The sequence below is a fragment of the Gastrolobium bilobum genome, unplaced genomic scaffold (genome assembly GCF_033153095.1).
Source record: "Gastrolobium bilobum isolate Gb01-03AN ecotype WA unplaced genomic scaffold, APGP_CSIRO_Gbil_v1 utg937, whole genome shotgun sequence".
NCBI classification, from domain to species: domain Eukaryota; kingdom Viridiplantae; phylum Streptophyta; class Magnoliopsida; order Fabales; family Fabaceae; genus Gastrolobium; species Gastrolobium bilobum.
In genome coordinates this window covers 564,297-582,946 of record NW_026899318.1, presented here as the reverse complement: position 1 = coordinate 582,946, position 18,650 = coordinate 564,297, and positions in this window count along the sequence as shown.

The following is an 18,650-nucleotide window of genomic DNA, read 5'->3' as shown; positions in this document are numbered from 1 at the left end:
AGCGTGAAAGGTCATTTCATTGTATGGGTGAAGAGTGTTGCTATGTAATGACACAACATGTTGACCGAAGAATATAAATCATTAAAAAAATCTTCATCTAACAGCTTAAAGTTTTGGGTTAAAGTAATTCTTTACATGATATCAAAGTTTGAGTGACTACAAAGTCACAATTTCGATTCTCACTGCCCCCACTTTGAAGTGAAATTAAAATAAAAATTAGATCTGTGCAATATCCACGTTTATAAAGTACTGTTGTTAACAAGCCTACGTAACCATAAACCTGCAAACCACAGTGATATCACACTACCTAACAACAATAAGTAAAAGTATTAATGTTCTATGATGACTTATCCAGTCCCCCCAAACAGTGCCTACTGCTTAATCATGTATGCAAGTTAACAAGTACATGCTCAACTTACATCATTTTCGTCCACCTGAAAGAACTTGAATTTTTAAATTTTCAATGCCTATAAGCTAAGAACAAAGCCTTGGTTCGACCACACACAACATTTTTTTTATTTTGAAACAATCATTGTTTAAACAAAATAAAGAGTTGAACCATTAGTCTATAAATTTGTTTCAGTACTCAACTTGCTTGAGATCAAGGGAAATCAAGTCTTTCTTTTTCTTTTTCAAGTTTAGAGCAGGGGTTACATGTCAAGGTTTTCTACAGAGAAAGATAAGTTACTATCTCAGCATTAAGGCCACAAAAAATAATTTCTCACTTAACTGAACCAAAGAAAAACCAACCAAAATAGCATTGACATAAAGTATATGGTGGTGCTAATTTATTGGGAATTTTTGTTGCAATCAAACCATCATACAGAAAATCCCAGTACATTAACCTTTACAGTAAACTCAAAAAAACACAAAATTAAAGTAGCACCAGTGCAGAATATGGACATCACAATAATCATTACATCGGCACAACGAAAGAATCAATGATACAAAAGTACTTTGTAGGTAGATACTTTGCTTTTCTACCCCCAATTTCCTTTTGTTGTTTTCTTGTGCCACATGAGAGGCAAGAAGGCTCCAAGATATTGAATTGGAGATAATGCAGAAAAATTTATTAATCATATCCAAAGTTGTTGAATCGCAATACGTTTCGTGTATTGTTTGATCCATTTTTTATATCGTATATCATGAATCATAAGATACAGAAATATAATAAAATATAATTTTAAATATATATATATAAAAATATTTATTTAATTATTTCCTTTATTAATTCAAAATTTCTATATTGATTTTAATTTGAGTTTAAATCTTTATTTTATTTTCCATAATAATAATAATTTTTTATATTTTTTTAATTTAAATGATAAAACAAATCTTTATTTCTTTTTTTATATTAAAAATTAAAAAAATTATTTAATTTTAGTATCGTATGATATACGATACATATTGTATCGTATGATACAGTAGGGTGTCGTCCGATACAAATCCTTTTTGATACATCCCACGATATGTATCGTTGCGCTTGTGATAACTATCATCATGTCTAATTTTACATAGATACAACATATTAAAAATGGATAAATAAATAGTATACTTTTGAAAGAATTTTATTCCAAATTTCCGTTAGCACAAATTAGCAATGCATTCATACTACTAAAAAAATGCTATTTTTTCGACGAAAAAATTCTGTCGAAAATAGTTGAAATTTCGTCGAAAATAGTTGAAATAATATATATATATATAATTTAATATATAAAAACTGAGTAGTTAAAATTTGAAGAAGAATTTGAAAAAAACTTATTTAAAATATTAAAAATATCCACTTTAAAAATAAATTTTAATATTAAAAACAAAAGTATATTTTAATAATATATAACTAAATAGAATTTTAAAAATAATACAATTTAATAAAAAAACATATTAAAAAATGTTAAAAAAAGATATGTGGCACTTAGTGCGCTATGTGGCATAATTTCATTACCTGATCAGAATTAATATACTAATCACAATCAAAAAATTAAAAAAAATGAAGGAAAAAGGGTTATTTAATTAATGTACTAATCACAATTAATATATCAATCATCAATCACGATTAATGTATCAATCACGAATCACAATTAATGTATCAATCACCAATCACAATTAGTGTACCAATCATGATTAATTTTGATTGGTACAATAATTGTTATTGGTGATCAGTACATTAATTGTGATTTGTACATTAATACATCAATTATTTTTGATTCCATTGTTACAAATTCGAACGAAAATTGTGAGAGATAAAATATACCAAATAAGATTTTATTATGTAGATCTCGAAAAGTCTTGTGAAATAAAATAAAAAAAATCATATGATTTGGTATACAATGTGTGAAATAATTGAGTTATTATTTTCAAATATCTTGCTAATATTCATTATGAATTTAATTATAAAAAAATAAATATAATAAAGTCATTGATACATTGATAATCTATCGCTAATAGCAATAAAATAATTCATCATTTTGAGATGAACATATACTTAATATTATTTTATACTTTATTTTAGTTTAAAATTTATATTCAATAGTTTTCAAAAATTATGATTAGATTTCTTTTACAAATTTAATTTTTTGCTAAAAATTATTTAATTAAAAAATAATAAATATAATAAAGTGATTGATACACATTATGAATATGAATATAAAAAAATTTAAGTATAATCATAAATATAATTTCATTTTTAATAAGGGTTTTTGACGGAATTTAATTTTTTCGTCGAAATATTTATAAATATAAATTTTATTTATTTCTTTTATGAAAATTTTCGAAAGAATTTTTTTTCATTCGAAAATCTTCAAGGAAATGTGATTTTCGTCAAAAAATTCATAATTACAATTTCTTTTTGATTTATTTTTTTGTAATTGTTTTCGACGCAATTCTTTTTTCTTCGAAAATCTTCGATCGAATGTGATTATAGTCGAAAATTTCATAAATATAATTTCTTTTTGATTTATTTCTTGGTAATTATTTTCAACGGAATTCCTTTTATGTCAAAAAATTTCGAGGGAATATGATTTCCGTCAAAAAATTTATAAATATAATTTCTTTTTGGATTTATTTCTTTGTAATTTTTTTCGACGGAATTCCTTTTTCGTCAAAAATCTTTGACAGAATGTGATTTCGTCAAAAAATTCATAAATATAATTTTTTTTGATTTATTTCTTTGTAATTTTTTCGACGATATGTGATTTTCGTTGAAAAATTCATAAATATAATTTCTTTTCGATTTATTTTTTTGTAATGATTTTCGACGAAATTCTTTTTCGGTCAAAAATCTTCGAATGAATGTGATTTTCGTCGAAAAATTCATAAATATAATTTCTTTCTGATTTATTTTTTTGTAATTGTTTTCGACGGAATTCTTTTTCCGTCGAAAGTCTTCGACGGAATCTGATTTCCGTCGAAAAATTCATAAATATAATTTCTTTTAAATTTATTTTTTTGTAATTGTTTTCTACGGAATTGTTTTTCCGTCGAAAGTTTTCAACGGAATATGATTTCCGTTGAAAAATTTCCACGAAAAATAATTTCTATCAAAAATTATTGACGGAATACATTTTTCATTAAAATTTCCATCTTTAATTTTGACAGAATATTTTCAGTTGAAAATTTAGACTTTTCTAGTAGTAAATTATGAACGTTAAAAAGTGCATATTGCTATTTTTTCTGACTGATATAGTTTTAATATAATTTTGGTCATATATAAATGAATAAATAAAAGCAACACAAAAGAATTTCTTGCACCTATAAGGCTATGAATGTCTTGAATGGAAGAATCAATCCATATCAAGTAATAAACTACTATTCCATAAATACATCAGTGAATTGAAGGAAATGATTACATATTGCACCGCTAAGTTAATGGATGATAATGCAGCACAACCTAAACCACTTAAGACTTCTGCATCATATATAGGCATCTTTAAGAGGCGAGGTTTTAAAGTATTGGTAAAATTCTTTCTTCGTGAACTATTAAAAAAATGGGTAATAGTTTTCTTAATAATTTCTTAATTAATTTTGTTGTGCTTAATACCATAATTAAGTTAATACACAGGGTGTACATGGGGTGTTACATCAACACAACCCAAAACATCAATGGTCTACTATGTAATGGCAGTAATCATCTTAGGACTCTTAACTCTTTTTGTAACTTCGACCTCTTCATATTTCAACCTTTCATCCCAATTTAGGGTTTAAGGAGGCCAAACTTGAAGTTGCAACGGGTGTGAATTTTTTTTATCCAAGTGAGGTTGTGGAGTGAGAGAAGAAAATTAAAGATCGTGTGGAATAAAATAAATCAAGTAAAGAGGAAGAAATAATTGATAGGTTGGAGATCACAAAATACAGATAGAAGGACATAGAAAGGGTAGAATAATTGACATTAATAAGTAGAGTAGCACGGAGGATTTAAAATTGGGGAATTTATGAGTTTTTATCGTACAATAATGGATAGGCATCATATAACGAGAAAAGTTATATTTAAAACTTTTTACAATCCACACCAAAAAAAAAAAAAAAAAAACTTTTTACAATCAAATATTAATTATTATTTTCATAAATCTAACGATTATAATTTTATGAATCACACTAATTAATTATTAATTCTCAATAAATTATAACCGTTAGATTAACGAAAATCAACGATTAAGATTTGATTGTAAGAAGTTTTGAGCGAAAAAAGGTTGTAAATATAATCTCCTTCCTTATTAATAGGCTATTTTATTTTTGCTTTATAATGTCTGAGAAATTATCTTTAGTTATTGTTGATGCTATAACGAGTGGTTATTGTTTTAGTTTATATTTTATTTATTTAAACCTTTATAATATTAAAATATGAATTATCAAAAAAATTCCAAAAAAACAAAAACTAAGAATATAGGATAATTTTTCTAAACAACATACATTAGAGAAGATAAAAGAAAGACGAAAAAAATTCATTAATCATTACTACAATTCTCTCTGACTTAGGATATGTAGAGAATCGTCTAAGTCTTCCAGTAACGTTAAGACATGATAAAGTACTTCCTTAGTTCCATAGAAAGCATAATGTGGCCCTCAGCCTTACACTTTTCTCCTTCAGCCCTCAGCAATCCAAACCTCCCTTCTTTTTTACAATTGATTTCGGTTGGCAATGGTATCCTAGTTCTCCCCACAACCACTTTCCCACTTGAGGTTCCTGGATCATTCATAGACTTAACCCTCAGAACCTCCACATTCAAAAATGAATAGGTATCAGGATATTGCCTAAGCCAGATTATGTCTTTGTAGTTCCAAACAGGGTTTAACAAGCCCTTAGCATTGTTTGTAGAACACTCTTCATCCGAACTAACCGATAACACCACATAGTAAGTCTGGTTGATAACGGAAGGATAAAGGCTGGGATCATCAATACCTTCAGCACAGAAAACTTTCAAATGCAATCCAAATATAAGATTATCATTCAATTTAATTCTTTTACACCTCGGTATCCTTGGCCCAATCCCATGTTGGTTGTATCTGTACGATGATATCTTGTTGTCCATCGAAAAACCTTCAAGCAAAAGAAGAAAATGTATTATTTGGATTAAATAATTGTTGCAACGGAAGAGAAAAAAACAAATAAAAAAAATTAATTCTATATTAACAAAGCAAAAAGGGTAGCGTATTAAGCATAATCAATAATTGAAAGAAAAAAAAAAACCTTTATGGAGTACCAAAGAAAAGATGGGATGGCAATAAACAATATGTGAGGAGCAACAAAGGAATACAAAAAGTGATCAGATAAAAAGGGACTCGCTAGGCTATTTTGCTAGGATCGGGATCCTCTCGGGTTGAAAATTCATGTGGATGTTACGTGGAGAATCATAATTATATAAAAGTGGATCAATGGTAAAAAAGGATGAGAAAAAAATGTTAAAATACGTAATTACGAAATCATAACCATTGATTTACCTTTGTATGATTGTGATCTTCTTACATGATCATATCCTTTTCTTTTTTTACACATGAGAGGGTCCATTTCCATTTTGCTAATATGCTTTGATCAGGATTAGGTTTTTCTTTTTGAAAATTTTCAAAACACTCGTTGATAAATTTCTTAATGATGAAGGATTCCAATGTAAAAAAGAAAACCAATATATTAGGAAAATTCCTTATCAAAACTATTCAAAGTCAATTTATCAAGAGAATCCTGAATCTGCCGAGAAATACTCCTTTACAAATTTCTCAAGAATAAAATAATTTTGTGATATATATAACATAATTAAAAACAATACCTTCAAATGCCAATCTCCTACACAATGTTCTTGATATGATTCGTGAATCCTTTGCTATCTAGAGTTTTAGCAAAATATTTTGGCCTCACAACCCCAATGTGTGAGGCATATATATATAATAATAATAGTCTCACTGTTGCGATAATCCCCGTAAATAATTTAGATAATTTGCATTTTAAAATAGAACTGCATAGTTACAAATTCATTAGTTGGCACTCACTCGGTCAAATGTTCCTTTAAGAGTTTATTAAAAAATAATATTTTTAAAGGTTCACGTCAAAATTTATTAAATACAAAATTGTCAAAAAAGTGAGTAATCATAAATATTTCCTTTAAAAATGAGTTTTCCGTTTTCGATAAATAAATATCTCAATTAAAAAATCACTTAAAATATAATATAATTAACTGTTGGGGCTAGATGAATTAATTCATACGATTTGTTTAAACTTATGATAGAACGGAGGACTTGTTACCACGAGTGTTAAAAATCCGGTCCGGCCATCGACCCGGCTGAGGTCAGGGGTCATGGGATCACTAGACTGACTCGGTTTTATATATAAAAAAATATAAATAGATATATTCTATATGAAAATATTAAAAAATAAATCACCAATCATCAAAGATTCAAAATATACTTAACATAATTTACCAATTATAACCACAAGTCAATATTATACAACCTAATTAAAGTATCAAGATACCAAAGTACAAAACTCATATTCTAATGAGGTCACTACACTGACCCGGTTCTGCCTCTTTTGAGAAGGTCTCTGACAAAAGAAAATTTAAAAGAGGTAAGAATGAGTTTTTGTTTTTCATCGACAACTCGTAAGGATTTCATTTGAAGGGGTAAAATTCTTACATTTTCTAGAAGATTCACGGCAGTGAGGTGAAGATTGAAAACATTTAGGTCACTAGGAGATAAGAGAACAATTAGATTTAGGTTTGCAAGCATTTTTATTTATTTTTTAATAAAACAATGTTGTTTCATGGAATTTTTTTTAAAAAAAAAAAAGCATGCAATGACCCCCTTTGACCCCTCTAACCCGGGAGTCACTGAAATCCGGCCGGGTTTTGGGGATCGGAGGGGTTGATATGCATATAGGGTCTAACTTGTGACCCCAACCCTCAGAGGGGAGGGATCAGGGTTGACCCGGGTCAACCCAGAGGATGGGGCGGGATTTTAAAACACTGGTTAATTGGAGTTGTCGGCATGTGATTCGAAAGTCTAGGCCAACTTTCCACTATATTCTTGATATGATTCGTGAGCATTTTGGCCCCAATGTTTAATAAATATAATTTTTTAAGTATTCTATAAATTGAAGACTCAATGCAATGTCTGCTAACATAAGAAAAAATAATAACCGCCTAACTATATTTATTCTACCCACCTCTTTATGATTAATGTTATAGACTAACATCTGAGGCCCATTTAGTATATGGCCCAATAAGAAGTAATCCAAATATGAAACTAATATAATTAAAGGAGAATATTAATCAAATATATAAATCATAATAGGACATCATCATATCTGAGTTTGGGTTGATATAAGAAGCACATAATGTCCAAAATTTCAGAGCTTATAGGTAAACTCTATAAATAAGAGATAAATTCCACACATAAGAGCATTCTCTCTTTACAATTATTCTGTCATTGTGCGCACACATCATCCCTTTGGCAAAAGTCATTTTTCTCTTATTTATGTACAGTAATATGCTATACTCAAGGGTATCTAATTCATATATATCTTAGAGAGCACTTAGATTCAAGATAAACTCGCTAGTCATTTGAGCTAGACATCTCTGTCTTCAGGGTAGAACAAATGTCATAAGAGTCTCGTTTTTTTTTATTTTTAGTAAAAGAGTATTATATACTACATAATTAATGGGATTTAATCAACCTCTATATATATATATATATATATATATATATATATAACAAATCATCTATATATGGTGATAATTAGTGTAAAAAATCTATTACCAAAGAAAAAAAATTACTGTAAAGAATGTAGATCATATGCATTTTAAAATGGAACTGAATAGTTACAATTTCATTGATTGAAACTTTGTCAAGTTTTTCTTTAATATATTATTATAAAAAATTAAAGGTTCAAATCATAAATTACTAATTATAAAATTATTAGAATTGACATGGCATACGACATATTGCTTGAATAGCCATTAGCATTTTAATTTTTTTAAGAGAAAATGAGTTATTTATCTTTGATGAATAAATAATTTAAATAAGTCTTTCTATTAAAAGGATCAAAATCAGCAACTCTCACACGATGTTATTTTATAATAGTTGATTTGATTTTGATCCATCGATAATGTGATAAAATCTTGTAAAAGAATATATATATATATATATATATATATATATAAAATCATTTGACACCGGTGTCAAATCTTAAAATTTGACAATAAATTCTAACTGTTGATTTTCGTCAATCAACGGTTATGATTATCGCAATCAAACTTATTAATAAGTTATTAATTTCTAATAAATGATAATCGTTGATTGGAAAAAAAATTAAAGGTTATGATTTGATGTCAAATTGGTGTCAAAGAATCCTGCATACATATAAATATATATATATATATATATATATATATATATATATATATATATATATATACATATACATATGGGAAGAAATCTTATGACTCCGATGTAAATGTTAGAAACCTTATTTCACATCTTAACTGTTGAGTTTTGTCCATTTAATATTTAGAGTTTATTGAATTATACCAAATAATTAATTATTAATTTGAAATAATGTAATACCCCAAGCTAAATAGTAATTTATAATAATCATAAATAATAACTCATTTATAAATTAGTAGTAATAATAAGATTGTGATAACTAATAGTAATAAAACATAATAATAGTAATTATCCCTATGCATATCATAACATTAATTGCATTGGATTAGGATGACTGAGCAAACTTTATTTGATGGGTGATAATAAGTCAATCACGAGTCAGCATGTCTTATTAGATTAGATAAGATGAGTCATCAATGAGTCAGAAATATCCTAACCAATAAAAGAAAATAAATTATACAAAGTCCAAAACTTCAGCTATAAATATAGGCTTAGCCTAACCAAATCAATCCACTTCCAATTCTCAGCATTTCTCCATTTCTTCTCATTTTCTCCTTTTTCTCGTCTTCTCCTCGTCTTCTTTTTCTTCTTATTTTAAAATTTTATTTTATTGTTATTATTTTCTTTGGCTACCAATCGCGCTTCTCTTCCCAAATTATTTTTTCTTCTAGAAGTCATCAAACACGGAGACCAGCTAATCCTAATCCCTAGATAGGATAAGTTATATTTATATGAAATTAGTATATGTAATCCTAATCCTTAAAAAAATTAGGATGTTTTCATATGTTATATGTAGTCGTTAAGGTATTTACATTAATTTTTTATAACTTTAGAAATTAATAGGATAAATTATTATTTTGGTATGAATAATTGAATTAAATATATTTATTTAAATTAAATTTTAACCCTTTAATGATAATAAATAGAAATAATTGAATTACTTAAATTATGATATCCTTGAATAACTATGATGATTGATATCAATATTGATATGATTGGATTTGAACTTTATTCTAATAAATGTTTCAATTATGATATTTGAATTATGATTTGGAAAATTATGATATGATTGGATTTGAGCTTTATTCTAATAAATGTTTGAATTATGATTTGGAAAATTATGATATGATTGGATAATGGAAATTTTGATATTTTTTGACAATTGAAATGATACTCTTGATTAAATTGATGAACTTTATTGAATTGATTAAATTATGATATCAATAATGAATAATGGTGGAAAGATAGCTTTTGGGATGGTGCCTCATGGAATTGATGAACACAATCTTTGGGCTTTATGACTTTGATATTATTTGACGTGATAATGATTTATCCGTTCTTCTCAAAGTGGTATCTGACAGCAGGGACGTACGGGGTGCTAGTAGCAACTTTGGGAAGAGGTACGCATACTGGAAATATATGAAATGATGGCCAATTTTGATTACACATGGTTGGTAACATTGACTCCCGGGCTACGTGGGTAGACTGGTAACAGGGACTCCCGGGCCTAGAATTAGTTTTAGATTAGCTTCTGCAGTATTCACAAGATCCAAATAAAATAATTAAATGTGAATTTTGACAATTATTTTGTTATAAAAATATTTATAAATATTTTTAGAATTTTGGGAGTGTTACAAACTGGTATCAAAGCACCTGGTTCGGCTTGAGTTTGCTCTTGATACTGAAAGGGATCAAAGATCCCAAAGTCAAACAAATAAATATGTACAAAAAAATTAGGAAATAAAATAATAAGATATAAAAAAATGTGAGAGTTAGGTATCTAACGGGGTTTCTTATTGTCTTTTATATTTAATTTTAAACTATTGATCTTGTTAATTATGTGCTAGCAATTGCTTATGTGTTATCTTTTATAATTTATTCGTTGGTAAAGTAATAAGTAACTCTCTTTATGATTTTTAGACTTATCTTTGAATTAGTTAAATTTCTCTAGCAGATGAAAGATGATGAAAAATATATAAAAGTTTTAGCGTCTTAAATTTATAGTATCCTATATTGTCTTGTTTGCTTGGTTATGCGTGACTTTTGTATCATTGCTTACTTTTATTTATGAATGACTCAAACTTTTATGTTTCGAGTACGAAACTTATTTTAAGGAGAGTAGAATGCCCCAAGATAAATAGTAATTTATACTAAAAATATATTAATAATAATATTAATTTATACATTAGTATTAATAATAATAATGTATATATATATATATATATATATATATATATATGGGATAGGTTAGTCTACCTATTATTTTTTCTGCCTACACCATTAGATCAGAATCTTAACTAGCATTTATTTTTCTCTCTTCTTGAGATTCTGATCTAACGTGTTTTAGAGTGGTATGCAAAAAAAATTATTGGTAGAATAACTTATCCATATATATATATATATATATATATATATATATATATATATATATATATTATTCGGACTAATGACAAATTGTGATAATAATCATTTGAATTATTAATTGATTGGCCATATATAGTAGTTTATGCATTTAATATTATTATAGTAATATAATATTGTGTATATAGTATTTTATTTATTTAATGTTATTATTTGATTAGTATTGTGAATAATTATTTTGATAATAATTAAATTATGTTAATGACAAATTGTGATAATCAATAGTAATTAAACATAATAATAGTAATTATCCCAATACATATCATAACATTTAATGCATTGAATTAGGATGAGTTGGCAAACTTTTTTTGTTGATGAGAATGAGTCAATCATAAGTCAGCATATCTTATTTGATTAGATAAGATGAGTCATCAATGAGTCAGAAATATCCTAACCAATAAAAAAAAATTATGAAGCCTATGCAATCTTGAGCCCAAAACTTCAATTATAAATAGAGGTCTAAGTCTGCATACCAAAAAAAAAAAAAATAGAGGTCTAACCCTAATCGAACGAAATCACTTCTCAACATTTCTCCATTTTTTCTCTCCTCTTCTCATCTTTTTCTCTTTCTTCTTATTTCAAATTTTTATTTTATTTTATTATTATTATTCTTTATCTACCAATTGCGTTTCTCTTCCCAAATCGCTTTTCCTTCTAGAAGTCATCAAACACGAAAATCAAATTATCTTAATCCCTAAAGAGTCATATGTTATATTTATATGAAATTTGGTATATGTAATCATAATCCTTAGGAAATTTTAGGATGTTTTGGGCTCAAAATATGGGCTTCTTATAATTTATTCCTTTTATTGGCTAAGATATTTTTGACTTATTGATGACTCATCTTATCTAATCAAATAAGATATGCTGACTCATAATTGACTCATTATCATCCATTAAATAAAATTTTCTAACTCATCTTAATCTATAGTATTTAATGTTATCATATGCATTGGGATAACTATTATTATTATGTTTAATTACTATTGGTTATCACAATTTGTCATTAACATAATTTAATTATTACCAAAATAATTATTCATATTATTAATTAAATAATAACAATAAATGAATAAATTACTATATACACAATAATTTATTACTATAATAATATTAAATGCATAAACTACTATATATGGCCAATCAATTAATGATTCAAATAATTATTATCATAATTTATCCATCCTAATAATATATATACATGTACATTATTATTACTACTAATTTATAAATTATTATTATTATTAATTTATTATTATTATAAATTACTATTTGTCTTGGGGTATTACATCCTTCTCTTCTTAAAATAAGTTTCGTTCTCGAAACTTAAAAGTTCGAGCCCCTCATAAATAAAATTAAGCAAGCATACAAAAGTCATGCAAAACCAAGCAAACAAGACAACATAGGATACTATAAATTTAAGACGCTATAACTTCTATATATTTTTCATCATCCTTCATTTGCTAGAGAAATTTAACTAATTCAAAAATAAGTCTAAAAATCTTAAAGAAAGCTACTTATTACTTTTCCAACAAATAAATTATAAAAGAAAACACATAAGAAATTGCTAGCACATAATTAACAATATCAGTACTTCAAAATTAAAGCAAGTATAACAGACAATAAAAAACCCTTTTAGCTTCCAACTTTCACATTTTTTATATCTTATTATTTTATTTCCTAGTCTTTTCTGTACTTATTTATTTATTTAACTATGAGGTCTTTGATCCTTCAAGTTGGTATCAAGAGCAAACCCAAGTCGAACCAGATGTTTTGATAGCATTTTGTAACATGCCAAATTTCTAATAATTTTTATAACAAAATAATTGTCAAAATTCTTTAATTTTTTTATTTGGATCTTATAAATACCATGGAAGCTAATCTAAAATTAATTTGGAGAATGTTATCGTCGTACTTGTACCATGAACAAGCGCAAGACTAAATTTATACATTAAAATAAAATAAAAGACTAAAGTTTAACTAAAGAAAATATGTCTTATGCATTTTATAAAATTTGTAAACTTTAGAACTAGCTAGAAATATTTGAGTCGTTATCCTCACTGCCCACAACTAGCCTCATCCTTTGCAACCTGTTTCACTGAAAATCTGCTCCCGAGTTGTTATCTTCATTGTCCACAGCAAGCCACATACATTTGCAACCTGTTTCACTGAAAATCTGCTCCCTCGAAGGATCATTATAGCACAAAGACACAAACACAAAATTTAGCAAACGCTGATAATTCCAATCAAAATACAATTAATATAACTCAAATATTCACATAATAATCAAATCAAATATCAATTTCAGAATAATCACATCGAATATCAATTTCATTATTTATTATATTTTATTAAGCTCGTTTAGTGGGAAGAGAACCATAGTAGACCATGGTAGACCTGGGGCTGGGAGTCCCTGTTACCAGTCTACCGACTAGGCCCGGGAATCCATATTACAAACCACATATAATCAAAATTGGTCATTGTTTCATATCTTCCTAGTGTGCACACTTTTTCCCAAAGTTACTAGTCCCTGTTGCCAGATACCACTTTTGAAAGAACGGATAACATCATTGTCACATCAAATAATAAAAAAGGCATAAAGCCTAAAGTTGTGTTCATCACTTTCAGGAGGTATCATTCCAAAAGTTATATTCCCACCATTATTCATTACAGTCACATAAAAATCAATTCAATCTTATAACAATTATCATAATTGAAAAAATTTCCTCAAATCAATTTAAGCAAAAGTATAATTTCAATTGTCCAAAAATATCAAAATTTCCATTATCCAAGCATATCATAATTTTCATATTCAACATCTACCAGAGTAAAGTGCAAATCCAACCATATATAAATTTCCAAATCATAATTCAAATATCATATCATAATTCAAACATTTATTAGAATGAAGCTCAAATCCAATCATATCATAATTTTTCAAATCACAATTCAAATTTTTTTTAGAATAAAGCTCAAAATTCATAATTCAAATATCATAATTCAAACATTTATGAGAATAAAGCTCAAATCCAATCATATCAATCATCATAGTTATTCAAGGATATCATAATTTAAAAATTCAATTATTTCTATTTATTATCATTAAAAATTTAAAGTTTAATTTAAATAAATATATTTAATTCAATTATTCATACCAATATAATAACTTATCCTATTAATTTCTAAAGTTTAAAAAATAATAATTTAAATACCCTAAGGGTTACATATAACATATGAAAACATCCTAAAATTTCCTAAGGATTAAGATTACATATATCAAATTTCATATAAATATAACTATGACTCTCTAGGGATTAGGATTATTTGGTCTCCGTGTTTGATGACTTATAGAAGGAAAAGCGATTTGGGAAAATAAGCGTAGCTGGTGGCAAAAGAATAATAATAATAAAATAAAATAATAAATTTGAAATAAGAAAAAAAGAGAGGAGAAAATGAGAAGAAGAGAGGTGAATGAAGAAATACTGAGGATTAAAAGTGATTTAGTTTGGTTAGGTTATGTCTCTATTTATAGCTGAAGTTTTGGGCTCAAGATATAGCTTCGTAGAATTTATTTCCTTTTATTGGCTAAGATATTTTTGACTCATTGATGACTCGTCTTATCTAATCAAATAATATATGCAGACTCATGATTGACTCATTCTCATCCATCAAATAAAGTTTGCTGATTTTTCATAATCCAATGCATTTAATGTTATGATATGCATAGAGATAATTACTATTATTATGTTTTATTACTATTGGTTATCATAATTTATCATTAACATAATTTAATTATTACCTAAATAACTATTCACATTACTAATCAAATAATAACATTAAATGAATAAATTACTATATACACAATAATATATTGCTATAATAATATTAAATGCATAAATTACTATATATAACCAATCAATTAATAATTCAAACAATTATTATCACAATTTATCATTAGTCCTAATTATATACATATACATTATTATATTTCTTCGAATTTATAAATTATTATTATTAATTTATTATTATTATAAAATATTAATCAAATAATAACATTAAATGAATAAATTACTATATACACAATAATATATTGCTATAATAATATTAAATGCATAAATTACTATATATAACCAATCAATTAATAATTCAAATAATTATTATCACAATTTATCATTAGTCCTAATTATTTATATATATATATATATATACACATTATTATATTTCTTCTAATTTATAAATTATTATTATCAATTTATTATTATTATAAAATATTATTTATCTTGGTATCATTAGATGAACATAAATTAATGGTTAAGATATGGAGTAAGATTTCTAACACTTACTTTCATACAAGCTAGAGATAAATTATCCTACATAAACATAGAATAATAGATAGGACCCTCTATTTTTTTTTCTCTATTTCATTAACTCCTATGTGTATGCACGAGATGACTTTATCTCTAGTTTGCAGGATAAATATTAAATCATATATATTAACAGGTGACAATTAATAGTTGCCCTTCCTAAGCTTTGATTTTGCAATTATTATATGTATAAAATGACATTTTATATTAATAAATAGATAATTAATACTAATAGTTAGCCTTTATTTCAAATATTTATAATAGTCAGCCCTTCTTGTTAGTCTTAATAAAACTTGTAATTTTGATATTTTTGTTTTGCCCTCATCATAAAAAATTATGAGTGAGTCATTATTGGTCAACGATTCACTTGTATCCAATGGTTCATGTGTTAAGGTGACGTCCCATTAATCGTGTGGAAGAAAATACAAATCGTCAAGTGGAATACACCAGCTCAACACTTGGAGGTTGGCCTACTATCAGCAGTTCAACCTACTTTTGGCAAGTTTGCTGATGTATCGTTATCTCCTTCAATATTCTCTTTGTGTTCACACTTAAACCCCTTTGAAATGTTTCCTCTTTTAGTAATTATTCAAATTTAAAATTTAAACTTGATAGGTGAAAAAATAGTTCATCATTATTGGTGGCAAACATATGTATTAATATCTCACTACTTTCTATGTGAGCATTTGTTAACCCTAAAAATAATATCACTACTTTCTACATCGAAAATTATTAAGCCTAATAATAATATCACTACTTTTTGCATAGAAAATTGTTAAACCTGTTAATAATTTTGGTAGAAGTTTTAAAAAATAAGTTTTAATACAAAAAAAAGTTCAAAAAACCTCCTTAGTTCTTGTATAAATAAGACATGTGTTGCAACATATTTTCCATTCGTAATCAGCTTATGTTTCTGTCTGTTTATCTTCATTTTCTCAAACCGTTATTTACCTATTATTTGTGCGTTTATAGTTTTTCACTTCATGTTTGTTGATATTCATGTTCATTGGTCTATACTTTATCGGGTGAATTATTTATATTATTTAAATATTATTAATATAGTATACTGACACATGAGCAAATTTTTTGAATTAATTTTGATGCTGAAGTCGAAGACACCTTGTTGGAGAAAGAAAATCTGCGACTGATGAAAATGTTGTGCTGGGAAAAGTCACTGGAAGTAGAACCATTCTTTGGAAACTTTGGAAGAATATTACTTTAGGAGTTAAGATAGATAACTTGTTTTTTGGAAAAAAAAATAGAAAACTTTATATTTTTTCATTTTGCATTCATTTTTTATAGCAGATTATATATCCAAAACGTATATGGTGTTCATTTGATAACAGAGAACAATTTAAAAAAAAAAATGAAGTTTTGCTTAAAATTAAATAGAATTTATTGATTCATGGTAAGAAAAAAAATATCATTTTTTTTATTGATTTTATACAAAATATATGAAATATTTAAATTTTTGCTTAATAGTTTTTATTTTTGATTATTAACCAACATTATAAGAAATATATTAACATGTATGGATCTTTTAACGAGATCCAAAATCAAAATAGTTATAGTAAGGTTTTCAATATTCTGACATAAATTAAAACATTATTGTGACAACTATGAGCATTCCCACTTAGCCAAATTTCACACTTTTACGATTTAAATCAGTGTTGTTAAACCTGACCCGGGCATTGACCCGATCGGGGTACTGGATGACTGGTCGGACCGGTTGACCCTGATATATATAGATATATAAATATAAACATATAAATTTAATTATATTCTCCATATCTAAAATGAATTAAACAAGGTTCACTAAATAAGCTAAAAAGCATGAAGCACAAATAAATAAAAGTGCATGCTATTACTATGTCAATTTAAATTGCAACTCAGAATTCCCATAAACATACCTCTCAATGACATTGAACTCATAGTTTTCAAATTCAACTACATTAAAATGACATATGTCGCATTCTCTAATTTATTATTCCACAAATTACTTTAGTATTGAAAACTAAGAGGTCATTGTAGAAGAGTATACTAGTAAATAAAATTACAAAAAGTTTTTAAAATGAGATTTACATTTTTTTGATAAGATGAAACAATTTTAGTTTTTTTTTTTTTAAATGCATGACCCGATCGGGTCATCAGATTTGGCCGGGTTTGACCAGGTCGATGCATGACCGGTCCAATGCTTAACCTGAACCAGTCTAATAACCGGTTCACCGAGTTCCGAGTCGACCCGACCGGGTCGGGCCGGGTTTTACAACAGTGGTTTAAATTCCAAAGGTTCCATAATGCGTGCGTAAATCGCAATGGCATCTACAAGTTAAAGGAGGAGTTGGGGTCATAGAAAATGGCGTTGAATGTAAACCGTAAACTATAAAGCCTTTTTATGAACATCAATATTGCTTGACAACTTCAATGCAAAATTAAAGAAACATGAAGTTGTACCAAAAAAATAAAAAAAGAAAGCCCTGTAGATCTGTGTAATTTTTATTTATCCTTTTCATTGACATAATAAAGTCTCCACTTACACCGTATATTTTTTGGTTAAAAATATTTGTTATTTAAAATTTTATGAAATAATTATAAATAAATTCGTATATGATACATTTGGAGAACCATTTATTAGAAACTTTGATGATGTATCGCTCTCTCCTTCAATTGTTCTGAAAACTTTGAATCAAACAGGCGAGTTAGCCTGCCAACACATTTTTATAATTAAATTAAATTTTTACCCTTCATTTTTTATAGTTAAATTCCTAAATCTTATGTCAATTTTATAAATACTAATTTGTAAAATTTCAAATACTAAGGCCACAAATCCTTGCAAAAAAAACAATTATGTATTCTTATTAATTACTCAATTAACATAAATGATCATTCAATGTTTTGCAATATATCATTATTTTAATGCTATTTATGATTAGTTGTTTCCGAAGTGAGTAGTTATTTTTTCATTTTTTTCACCAAATTATTGTTGGTAGAGTTGAA